General features: G+C 43.7%; 1 long non-coding RNA gene across 1 annotated transcript; it reads right to left on the bottom strand.

Annotated features, from left to right (window-relative positions):
- Positions 1-266: 266 nt before the first annotated feature.
- LOC118585700 lies at positions 267-2,143 on the bottom strand. Its single transcript, XR_004945223.1, has 2 exons — positions 1,588-2,143; positions 267-414 (listed from the first exon to the last, which is right to left on the bottom strand). It is a non-coding gene; the product is annotated as an uncharacterized LOC118585700 (long non-coding RNA).
- Between the last annotated feature and the right edge of the window lie 10,402 nt (positions 2,144-12,545).

Below are 12,545 nucleotides of genomic sequence, written 5' to 3' on the forward strand. Positions count from 1 at the left end.
AAAAAAAAAAAATGCTTAGATGAGTTCAAATCAGAAGCATGTAAAAATGTCTATATTATAATACAAACACATCAAGCTTCTATTATGTAGTTTTGTGTTTGGGTTGAAATTGAATCCTTGATAATGATACAAAAAAAAAAAATCACACAATTAAATTTTGCATTTGACATTGAAAAAAAAATAAAAGAGCAGCTGGTTTTTACATGCATTCACCAGTCAGAATGAAGTCAAGAGAAGAATGGATAATGATGAGTTACTAGAATCTCAACAATGTCATTATCTTTAATTTGCAATAGATGGGAATTATCACAGAGACCCAAAACGGACAAGATGCAGAGTGAGAGGTGTTGGAGCATTCCTTCTGAAATGGGGTGCCTTCATCAAGCTTCTCCCCTCAAAGGTTGGGGATAATCTCTGTGGAAAAGGGGCAGAAAGAATGTAAGAGCCAGAGGTTATAGATAACTGCAAGGGAACAGGGTCTTCCAGACACAACAGGACTGATGCACATATGAACTCACAGAGGCTGTGCTAGCATGCACAGGGCCTGCACAGGTTCAAGTCAAACAGGATCCCAACACTGAGAGGGAAGAGGTGGACGTGGGGTCCCACCCTAACCAAATAAGGAATTTTATTATCTATTCATCAAAGATTCACAGCATCTCTAAGATTTTTTTCAGACTAAAAATCTAGAATGTAGAACACCTATATTGCTATCAAATCCTTGTAATTAAAACTGAGAAAACATTCCATTAAATGATTAAAATCCAACTTTTTTAAAGCGATACAACATTTATAAGCAAGTTGCTAGGGGAAAATCATGCTGAGCTGAAAATAGTAGGCTTCTATGCAAGATGAATCACCTTTCATATCTGCACTGTTCAGATCAAAATGTCAAAACAATTAAATTACAATTTTGTCTGATATCAATAGCCCATGCAACAGTGGGAAACAGATACGCTGATTTCACCTATATATTTGCTTTTAACTAGCAGACAAATTGAGCAATGAAACAAATTTTGCTTAAGAAAACATGAGACAAGCTGCTAGATCACAGGGGTCAAGGAATTTATCAAGAGAACCATTATCTACTCCTCATACAAAGACAAAAAAATCATGGCAGGTATTTAATTAACTACAAATTAAATATAACTACAGAGTCAAATAAATCAGAGATAAAAAGTAAGTCACATTGATACTATAGAAATATCAAGTGAATGTTTGTGTATTCTCATCTGTATTTGTGTGCACAGTGGGGAAATGGCTCTTCAACCTTAAGAAACTTAATTCTCCCATATAGTGCTTCCATCTATTTCTTTGAATATATAATGTAAAAAATTACACAATTGTAACGTTTTTGAACTGTAGGGAGCCCGAGATATTCTCTTTAGTTATCTCCTTACTTTTCAGGAAATGAGAGAGAGAGAGAGAGAGAGAGAGAGAGAGAGAGAGAGAGAGAGAAGGAAGGAAAGAAAGAAAGAAAGAAAGAAAGAAAGAAAGAAAGAAAGAAAGAAAGAAAGAAAGAAAGAAAGAAAGAGAGAGAGAAATCTAAAAAACCTAAATACCAAAGAGCTTGGATATGATACTCACTGTGTACAGAACTGAGACTGCACTCCAGCTGTGATCCTTAGCTCCTAATCTCTTGTATTAGTTGCACCAGATACTTAGTATATGGACTCCTGAAAACTCACCAACACTGTCAGTAGAAATAATGACAAGCCCCCTTGCAGTCTCATTTCTTATTTAATTACTTTGTACAGATACTGCTTTCAAAACATCTACAGAGGCATAAAAAAGGGAAGCTGTGGTAGAATTTTCTATCAAGGCATATTTAGGTTTCACTGACTATTCAACTATAATGTTCTTTCAGACTTAATCAGTGTCTTAACTTCACGATATACAACTTTATTTGAACACAAACATGTCTGAATTATAGTTTTTTCTGATTAGCTAAAGTTCTCTTCATGGCATGCATTTTTCTATGTACTCAATGATAACGATGTATTAAAATTGAGGACACAGATACTCAAAAAAAAAGACTCCTGGTTCTATTACTTCCTGTAAATTTTTGAGCAAGTTCTTTACTGTTTTGAAATTAAGACATTATAATTACATCTTTTCCACCTTCCCTTGCCTCCCTCCAACCCTTCCCAAACATCCTCCCTTTCTCTCTCTCTTATGTTAATGCTAGTTTTTTGTTGTTAAATACATAATATATATCATATAAATGTATATAGTTTCATATATATGTAATTTATACAAGTGATATATGTAATGTTATATATGTGTGTATATATGTGTGTGTATAGATATATATATGTATATACATATATATAAAGCCAGCCCAGTCTATCTGTTGCTTACATGTATGTGACATCATGACTGACCACCAGCTACTGGGAAGGCCATTTCCTCACTCTTAGCATTCCTTAGTTGTCTGTAGTTCTCTGACTAGGGTTAAGGCCCTGTAAGATGTTCCCCGAAACCTTCTTAACTCACTTCATACCTTAATTCTTTTCAATGTAAAAACAACAGAAACTATCTGGTAATATTTTGATGGGGATTAAATAAATTATTGCATATAAAGTGAAAAAAAAAACCCTGGCTCTTAGTAACTATCAGAACATTATTGTTATTGTTACCGATTTATAGCTGGTATACCAGTCAGTTGGTATACTGACAGTGAAGCTATCTGAATAACATACCAGCACAGAAGAGAATGAATGTGGGTGGGTCCTGATACACAGTCACTTAAAGAAACAAGTGACAGGCTAGATTTGGTCTGGGGACACAGTTGCAGCCCCTTGATACAGAATGACCTCCATACTCTCCAGGCCATCAGGGTTGACAGGAGAAGAGCAAGGCTACTAGCTCACCACAGACAGGGACAGAAGCAGCTCAGACTTCTCCCCACACCTCTACATGAGAGAAGGTCTACGATACATTCCCACAATGGTCCACCAATACATGAAATCTCTTCCCTCCCCTCCCCACAACACACAATGGATTCTGAAGGCTGATGAGTGCTCTGGGGTTCTTGACACAAACTGATAATTTCCATTAATTAATTTCTAAGACCTTCACACTACTCAGTGCTTGTCCGAAGGCATTTTTAATTTCACTGGCATGTTCGAATATACCTTTCTTTTTCTACAAGGAAGAGTAATGTGAAAGCAGAGATAATGTCATTTACATAGTGGTTATTACATCTGCTACCTAAGACTTTATATCATACCTGCTGAATCTTAATTCAACAAAGAGTCCACATAAACAAAAGATAACAATCTTAAACGGGTCCTTTTCCAACTGCAACCATTCTCTCACTCTTGACACACTCTCCAAGAGACAGTTCTCCATGTTTTGTTGCTATAGCCTAGTCATGCCATCCAGTCAATTTTTATTGTTTCAAACCCAGTTTGAAAATAATCTCTGCTAACATATTCCCTAAATGTAATACCACCTCTCCATAATTAAATTCGACAATTCTCTTCATTTCATCAAACTTTGTATATCAAAAGCCAAGAGTATCAGATATAGGTATGTACTAACACAACAGAGCACAGGCCTAGCATGGACCAAGGCCCCAGATTTCTGATAACTCAATAAGATGGGAGTGTAGACTATGAAACTGATCAGAATTTTTACAAGAAGAAATATACTAATCAATAAACACTTTTAAATATGTTCAACATCATTAGCTATCAAAGAATCACAAATTAAAACAACTTTCCATCTCACTCCCATCAAAATAGCTATTATCAGGGAAACAAACAGGACATATGCTAGCAAGGGTGTGGGGAAAGGGTCTTTGTACAATGTTAGTGAGAGTCAGTCCATAGGGAGATATATATACACACCGTATGACCCAGCTATACAGTTCCTGTCCCATATGCCAGGACTCTATGTCCTCTTACAGATTAATATCCATGTTAAATGCTGGTCTACTCACTGTAGCTAGGGAATGGAATCAACTTAGATGTCCATAAACTAACAAATATTGAAAATGTGGTAACTATAGAAAATATAACTTTATTCATCACTAACGAGAAAAATATACTGAATGAGTAGGGCATCTCAGAAAGACAGATGTCATAGTCTCTCTCATGGATCCTTCCTAGCTTTGAATTTTATGTTCTGTGCTTGACTGGAATATCTGCACAGGTCTGGAAGCAAGAAAGGAGTCATGACTGATGAGATCTTGATGAGGAGGGAGAAGAAAGTCACATGTGATATGCACATCTGGGTAGGAAGAAAATACTAGAGATAACGAGGTTTAAACAGAGATGGGGGGTGTGCAGAGAGGAAGCTGGCAGTGAAGGAAAGATGATCCAAAACTAAGGATGCATGAGAAAGCCACATAGGGGCCTACCCCTTATAAACTAACTGAAATATATCATTTTAAAAATGAGTTTTAACAGAGGTACCCTGAATGGTACCACATTCATAATGCTGTACCCAGACACCATAGGATTTTAAACAAAATAATTCTCTATGAGTTGTTTGCCAAAGGGCTCCCCTAGAATTCACCCAATGAATATAGTTGCCACTGCTCCTGGCTGCGAGTCAGAATAGGTAAGACCTGTTGCTGAAGATACCACAGACTTTGGTTAGAGCACACAGAGAAACAAACATGGAACTGAGCTTGAAGCTTCCTTCCTACTAGGTAGTGTTCATGGGAACTGTTTGAAAGATAACAAGTCATTTTCTGATTGGAGTGCACTCCCTTAAGAATTATACACACTTGGTAAGCCCCAATTGGGAGGGTACTGAGCCCTAAGAGGTAATCTACTACTACTACTGTTGTTTTGTAAACAGATATATTGTGAAACTGCCTTCTAATGTTTATGTTCTTATCCCCAGAAAAGTGTGTTGCCTGCATTAGGCAGTCTTTGGTGCTGGTGGGTCTTTTGTTGGTTTTGTTTTCTGCAGGGAGGGTGTGGTAGTTCATGAGAATAAGTGACAGAATATCCATATCGCACACTCCAAGGCCCAGGACACCAAGTAAGAGAAGGCTGAACTTTGTGAAAGCTTGGAGGCTAGGAAAACATGTTATGAAATGTTGACTTCCAGATAGGACACGGCTGTTCCTGTCCCAAACACACAGCATGAGACCTGCACATGATCGATGCTCTGGCACGCCATCAGGAGTTCCCCACTCGGTTATGAGTACTGGCATTGTACTCCTCTCTGCTGGATAAGCAATGTTTCAATCCATTCAGCATTACAATGTAGCACTGTTTTGCCCACCTTTGAAATTCTGTATCACATGAGTTCCAACTAACTGCTGGCTTGACATAACATAGACATCCAAAATACATTCACGGCCCAGTCTAGATTCTTAATCTAGTCGGCACACCAACCTTCTACAGTCTCCCAGCCTAGTGAAAGTTGTCTTAAGAGCTAATTAGAGTCCCTGCTTTAAACCCTCCCTTCAGTCTGCCCCAACACAGGAACCACAAGGACGAGTTTAAACAGATGTGCTGGATCACCAGTTGACTTATATTGTCAGAATTCTCCAAAGGCCGTCCATATTATTTTAAGAGGTATTGCAATAGTTCAGTATACACATGAAGCAGCCCCTACGGAAAAGGTTAAAACCATATGTACTACTCCCTCCCCCTCAATGCCACTGCAGCCTTACAGACTTCTTTCCTTCTCCTTGAACACAGCGACAGGCCTCCATGGACTTGCTACTCTGTGCCTAGAAAGCTCTGGACTCAGCCTATGGCTTGCTCCCTCAGCTGGTCAAGTTTGTTGAAATATGTTACTTTCTCTTGAAAACTTCTTGTATAAGACAATTTTAAGTTGCTAAACACACAAACCTTGTATTTTGCATAGTGTGTATAATGGTACACCCTTTTATTTTTCCTATTGCATATATTTCCCACTAGAAAGTACAACCAAGAAACCAAGGGTTTCTACTTTATTCTAATGCCAAGGACAGTGTTTGGTAGATAGTAAGCAATGGGTATGTGTTAACTATGTGTATAAGCAAGAATCAAGCTCTCCATGTGACCTAGTAAGCTTTACGTAACTATTAAATTATATAATTCACTCTTGCTGGAATTCTAATAAAAAATCTGGAATACTCTTTCTGTGGTATCAAAATGCATTAGATCATTCTCATCACGAAACAACTGTATTTCTGAGAATGTCTATCAGAGATAACTGCAGATTGTAAAAGAGAGAAATCCCTTAGAAACCCCCTTTTCAGGAAGAATTTCTGGGGCTACAAAGAAGTGAAGAAACCCCTTCTAAAACCCCAACCTTTCCTTCAATCTCCTGACCCTTACTACCATAGCACCCGGCTCTGAGTTCCTGGACAAAGGGCACCCCGAGGGCAGGGACTGAATTTTGCATCTTTGGCCGGCCAGCGGCTGACAGAAAGGAGTAAACGCCGGGCTCCAGAAGAACATCACCTACATTCCTCCGTCCCAGTTCGGCGGACTGAACTCTACCGAGTAACTTAGTTCAGGGCTGGGCGCTGCCAGTGCTGGAGATGCTTAAATTGAGCATGGGAACCGGGAGCGCGGGGACGGGAGCACGGGGACACGGGGACGGGAGCACGGGGACGGGAGCGCGGGGACACGAGGACGGGGGCACGGGGACGGGAGCACGGGGACGGGGGCACGGGGCCGGGAGCGCGGGGCCGGGAGCACGGGGACACGGGGACGGGAGCGTGGGGACGGGAGCGCGGGGACGGGGGCACGAGGACGGGAGCGCGGGGACAGGAGCACGGGCACGGGGACGGGAGCACGGGGACGGGAGCGCGGGGCCGGGAGCGCGGGGACGGGAGCGCGGGGACGGGGGCGCGGGGGCGCGGGGGCGGGGGCGCGGGGACGGGAGCGCGGGGACGGGAGCACGGGGACGGGGCCGGCCTCCCCCGGCTGCTGCCGAGGCCAACGCTGCAGGCGTCCCCGCGGGGCGTCGTGGGCTCGGCACGCCGCGTTGGCAGCGACGCCCGGGGCCGCGGAGGCCGCCGACCAGCGCGCCCGGCCTCGCCCCGGCGCCCCGCGGGCTCCCGCGGTACGAACACGGACACTCGCATTACCTGAGCGGCGCCGCGGGTCTGCGGTACGGCGGCCGGCGGGGCCGGTTTTCGGCAGCCGTAAAGCGCGGCGGGCGGGCGAGCGCGACCCCCAGCCTGGCTGGCGGTCTCCGGCCAGCGGCGCCTCCCCGCCTCCCCTCCCCCATCCCCTCCCCCATCTCCTCCTCCCCTCCCCCATCCCCTCCCCTCTCCCCCCTCTCCTCCCCTCCTCCACTCCTCCACTCCTCCTCTCCTCCCCTCCTCCTTCCCTCTCCTCCCCTCCTTTCCCCTCCCCTCCCCTCTCCTCCCCTCCTCCCCTCCCTCCCTCCTTCCGCTCCCTTCCTCCTTCCGCTCTCTCCCTCCTTCCGCTCCCCTCCCCCCCCTCTCCCCTCCTCCCCTCCTCCCCTCCTCCCCTCCTCCCCTCTCCTCCCCTATACCCCCTCCCCCCTCCCCTCCTTCCCTATACCCCCTCCCCCCTCCCCTCCCCCATCTCCTCCTCTCCTCTCCCCTCCCCTCCGCCCATCCCCTCCTCCCCCCTCTCTCCCTCCTCCCTCCCCTCCTCCCCTCCCCATCCCCTCCCCTCCTCCTCTCCCCATCCCCTCCTCCCCCTCTCTCCCTCCCCCCTCCCCTCCTCCCCTCCCCATCCCCTCCCCATCCCCTCCCCTCCTCCCTCCCCCCTCCCCTCCTCCCCTCCCCATCCCCTCCCCATCCCCTCCCCTCCTCCTCTCCCCATCCCCTCCTCCCCGGCGTCAGCCAGGGCCAGCGCTGGGCCAGCGGCTGAGTCACGGAGCCGCGCTGCCAGGGCGGACCCAGGCCCGCGGGAGGGAGGACGGCGAGCGGCTCGCACCGGGACGAGGACCCTTGGCCCCGTGGCGACCCCCCCAGAGACAGTATAATCGTCTGATTATACTTTGGATCCCATGAAACTTTCGAAAGATTAAAAAGAGCATGGTTTTCTAGACCAAATATGCAGGTGCAAGCCTGTGCCTCAGTTTCTCAAACAGTGAAGCGCTGTTCAAATACAGAAAGCGGAGCTGGAACGTGGTGGGATGGCCTAGGCGAGGGTCTTGGGCTGAAGCCTGGGGTGACAGAAGCAGGAATGTCTCTGCACCCCGCCCACTCACCGGCCGGCGCACTGGAGGGGAGGTAGAGGCAGAAGGATCTGAAGTTCGAGGTCATCCGTGGTCACTTAGGGAATTGAATTAAATTATGGAGGGAGGGAAGAACTGAGGAAAAGGAAAGATTAAAAACCTGTGAAAGAGAGGAGAGAAGGGTGCACACAGCAGAGTAATGCATTCGCTTGCTCTTTAGAAATTCATGACAAACTTCGTCCACTGAGGGAGGTTATTTAAATATGTAAACAGATAAACAACTGCCTGTAAATGAGCCCCTTGGGAAGGCACTTTGCTCCAATGAATGAGATCTGGCAGTTCTGCAAAATGAGACTATCCCTCCTTGTGCTGCATCTTGAGGGGTTGAGTCATCCACCACAGCAAAGTTAGTGGGCTGGGTTCTTGAAAGGCACAACAGATGGAGCATTCTGGTTGGTTTTAATAACGCTGTGATGTTTCCCTCTGTGCTTCTGTCAATTTTACAAGAAAGGACTCCGCATACAAATTTAAGAACTGAATGTGGAAATCAAAGCTGAGCTAGTTACTTAATAGTAAAGTGTCTGCCCCACCATTAGCTAACATGAAAGAGTCCAAAACAAATCACCAGCTCTGGCTTTCTTCTTCCTTATTTCTGTTTTCACTGCGGTTGGATTTTTTCATTCTTTCTCTTCTTTTTTTTCTCTTTTTTTCTTTCTTTCTTTCTTTTTTTTTTCATTTTTGCGTTGGAACTGCTTAGGGGAAAGATGGTTTTAATGAATATGAAGGAATGGAAGGAATTATAGCTGGCCCACTCTAAGCAGGGTGGAACTTTCTGAACAGAAGGATTTTTCTGAAGTTTTAATGAGAGTGAGAACCAATCGCCAAATACAAAATCAGAAAAGGTTTTGTTTGCTAACAAGGAACAATAAGACTGGACGGTTGGATGAAATGGGATAGAGTGGAAATCGTCCTAATTACTTGAAGAACCAAACACTGGAAGTGTTTTCTATGCAATAGACACAGCCCTTCACTATGGAAGAAGTGTAAGGAAAAGACAAAGACCTTCTGTCTAAGAAGATTCCTGTTTCTCTCAGTGGTCTTCTGCGTAAAAGGCAAAGAGGTAGTTTCTGCTTAAAGAATCCCATGCTTTCTCTGGCTTTTGCAAACCCTTCAAGCTTATTAAACTTTTATTCATGTGAAATGAGGGGATAAAATCTTAGAGTAGGAAGCTCTTCACACCTCCAGGGAGGAGTTCTCTCATTCCAGACTGAGGAGCTTTCCCAAAGGAACTTCAGAACTCTGGCTGTAGACCTAAACTCTGTCCTTCACTTTCCACCAAGAAGCAGCACAAAGTAAAGCTAAGGACAAAGGGGTTTTATCGGGAATGGATAAAAAGTTTGCCTTGCCTGAAAAGCCTTGGTCAGAGAAGTTCCCACTCTTGTTAAGCAAAGAAAAACCCACCATCTGATTTTGTATCGTCATTAAACACCTGAATCCCGGAGCCACTTTCTGGCTAGACACTGGCCCTCTACATACTGAAACCTGATTTGTAGGTGTGAAAGCATATTATAAGTTTACTGAAAAGAGAATTTTGACTGATATTTGCTTGTTTTAAAACTCTGAGCCCAATTTTTAATCAGCATTAAAGATGTCAAGCAGGGCCAGGTTTCAGTGCATGAAGCGTTGAGTTCAGATTCCCAGATTCACATCAAGTTGGACACTGTAACTAACATACACCAGTAATCCCAGTGCTATTTACATGAGATGCCAGAAGCTCCTAGGCCACGTAGCCTGGGGAACACAAGAGAGACAAGAATCCTTGTCTCAAACAAAATGGAAGAAAAGGACCCTCACCTAAGGTTTCCTCTGGCATCAACCCACATGCTGTCTCACAAGAGCATCCACACTCATACACTAAGTTAAAACAAGAAAAACATAAAGTATCAACTTTGATAGAGATGGAGTGTCTCTATGAAACTGTAGTTCATGTGATTTTAAGGTTTTACTATATAACCTTGTGATGCTGATGAGATCCTCTCTTCCTCATGTCCTAGTTTACACCAGAAAAAGTTAGTTCCTTGAACCTCAAAGGTCTTAGTTTTCTTTCAAAATTGAGCATTCAGTGAAGATTCCCTCCCCACACAAATATTTTGTTACAAAGTTCTCATTTGCTCAATCACTGTAGAAGCAACAGGAAACGTGGAAGCAGCCTGATCGAATGCAAGCCTTTGTAAATGGATTTCAGGAGTGTTGGTAAGATCTGCATCAACGTTCAAATGTCAGACCCAATGTTGGCCTAACCGGGGATGCTGAGGTCTGAGATTTCTGACTTGCCAAGGGACAGCAGTGATTTTTCATGTTTATGTGTGGGTGTTGTGCCTGCATGTAATTCTATGCTATATGTGTGTGTGGTGCCTGAGTGGATCAAATGAAGACATCGGATCCCCCAGATCTGCCATGTGAGTTCTGAGAATAGAATCTGGGTCCTCTGGAAGTACAGCTAGTGCTCTTAACCACTGAGCCATCTCTTCTGCCCCAGAAATACAGTCTTGAAGACTCTTGAATAAGTCATTCTTCTCTACCTCCACAACTGCATACATCACAAAATGCTGAAACTCCATATCCCTTAAACAATTCTCTTTCCCTTTCCCAGCCCCAGGGATAATATTCTGTTTATACAAATTTTACTCTATTTCACAGATTAGTTATCTTTTGCTAGCAATTTTATCATACTCAGTTTATCTGTGTTATAACTTTGATAGAATTCCTTTCATTTCAAAGCTGCATAACTTCCTGTTGAAGGTAGATAATCACATTGTGCTTATCTATTTGTCCTTTGATGGACACTTGTATGTTTAAGCTTTTGTGCACAATGTCGTTCTGAATGTCAGTATGCAAATATATCTTGAAGAGCCTATGAGCTATTTTGTTGTTGTTGTTGTTTTGTTTTTTTGAGACAGGGTTTCTCTATGTAGCTTTGGTGCCTGTCCTGGAACTCACTCTGTAGACCAGGTTGGCCTCGAACACACAGAGATCTGCCTGCCTCTGCCTTCCAAGTGCTGAGATTAAAGGCATGCGCCACTGCCCGGCAAAGACATATCCCTTGCAGTAGCTCCCTTTCTTCTTTCTTTTTTTTGGCTGAGGATTGTACCCAGGGCCTTGTGCTCACTAGGCAAGCACTCTACCACTGAGCTACATCTCCAACCCCTATGAGCTATTCTTAAGTTGAATTGAAAGAAGGCATGGTAAGATTCCTCAACTCATACTAGAGTGGTTAGCAGTATGGGTCATCATCATGCCCTTTGAAGTCAGAGGAAATCACATGGGATTGAGCCCTAAACTTAATGGGACTTGACATTTCTGTAAATAGTTGCAGAAATAAGTTAACTTATGGAACAGACTTCTGGTACTGCAAAATTGGTTGTTTGAAATTGTGACCTTCTGTATTATACAGAAGGTCTGTTTTTAGTTTTTTGAGGAGCAGCCATGCTGATTTCTACAGTGGTAGACCAGTGACTTTCCCATCAGCAGTGAATAAAATTTCCTCTTTCCCCACATGCTCACTGCTATTTACTATTGCCTTTCTTGATAATAGCAATTCTGATTGTGGTGATGTGAAATCACAAAACAATTTCCCTCGTGGCTAAAGACACTGATAGTTTCAGATCAGGTATCCCAATGCCTCCAGAATTGTATTTCCTGCTTAAAATTGAGTTGATTAACCAGGGGCCTTGTGTGTTGTAGACTATTATTTTAAGGTGTGTTACTTTTCTTTATGTTGCATTTGTTTAACTCTGTGAAGCTGTGTTACTATGCCTGTCTAAAACATCTGATGCTCTAATAAAGAACTAAATGACCAATAGCAAGGCAGGACAAAGGATTGGTGGGGCTGGCAGGCAGAGAGACTATATAAAAGGAGAAATCTAGGAGAAAAACAAAGAAGGAGCCAGGGAAGAAAGGAGGATCAAGGAATCAGAGAGGAAGGAGTAGCCAGAGAAGGAAGAGAACATCCGGGCCACACAGCAAGACACAGAGTAACAAAAAAATTAAAGGTATACAAAAATAGAAAAAGGTAAAAGCCCAAAGGTAAAAACTAGATGGGATAATTTAAGTAAAGCTAGCTAGCAACAAGCCAAGCTAAGGCTGAACATTATAATTAAGAATAAGACTCCATGTGTGATTTATTTGGAAGCTGGGTGGCAAGTCCCCCAAAAGAACAGAAACAAGCAACAACATTTTGGCATACCAATGTGGCGCTCAAATTTCCACAGTGCCTGAGAAAGCTTAAAAAAAAAAAAAAAAAAAGAGGATATGGCTCCTTTAAGAAACCCTTCCATATAGCAGAGCACATAAACAGCTTTTTTTTTTCCACATAAAAAATAGAAACAAACAAAAAAAAAAGCTAAGTAAAATATGCTTGCTGCAGAGCA

The sequence above is a fragment of the Onychomys torridus genome, chromosome 6 (assembly GCF_903995425.1).
Source record: "Onychomys torridus chromosome 6, mOncTor1.1, whole genome shotgun sequence".
Classification (NCBI taxonomy): domain Eukaryota; kingdom Metazoa; phylum Chordata; class Mammalia; order Rodentia; family Cricetidae; genus Onychomys; species Onychomys torridus.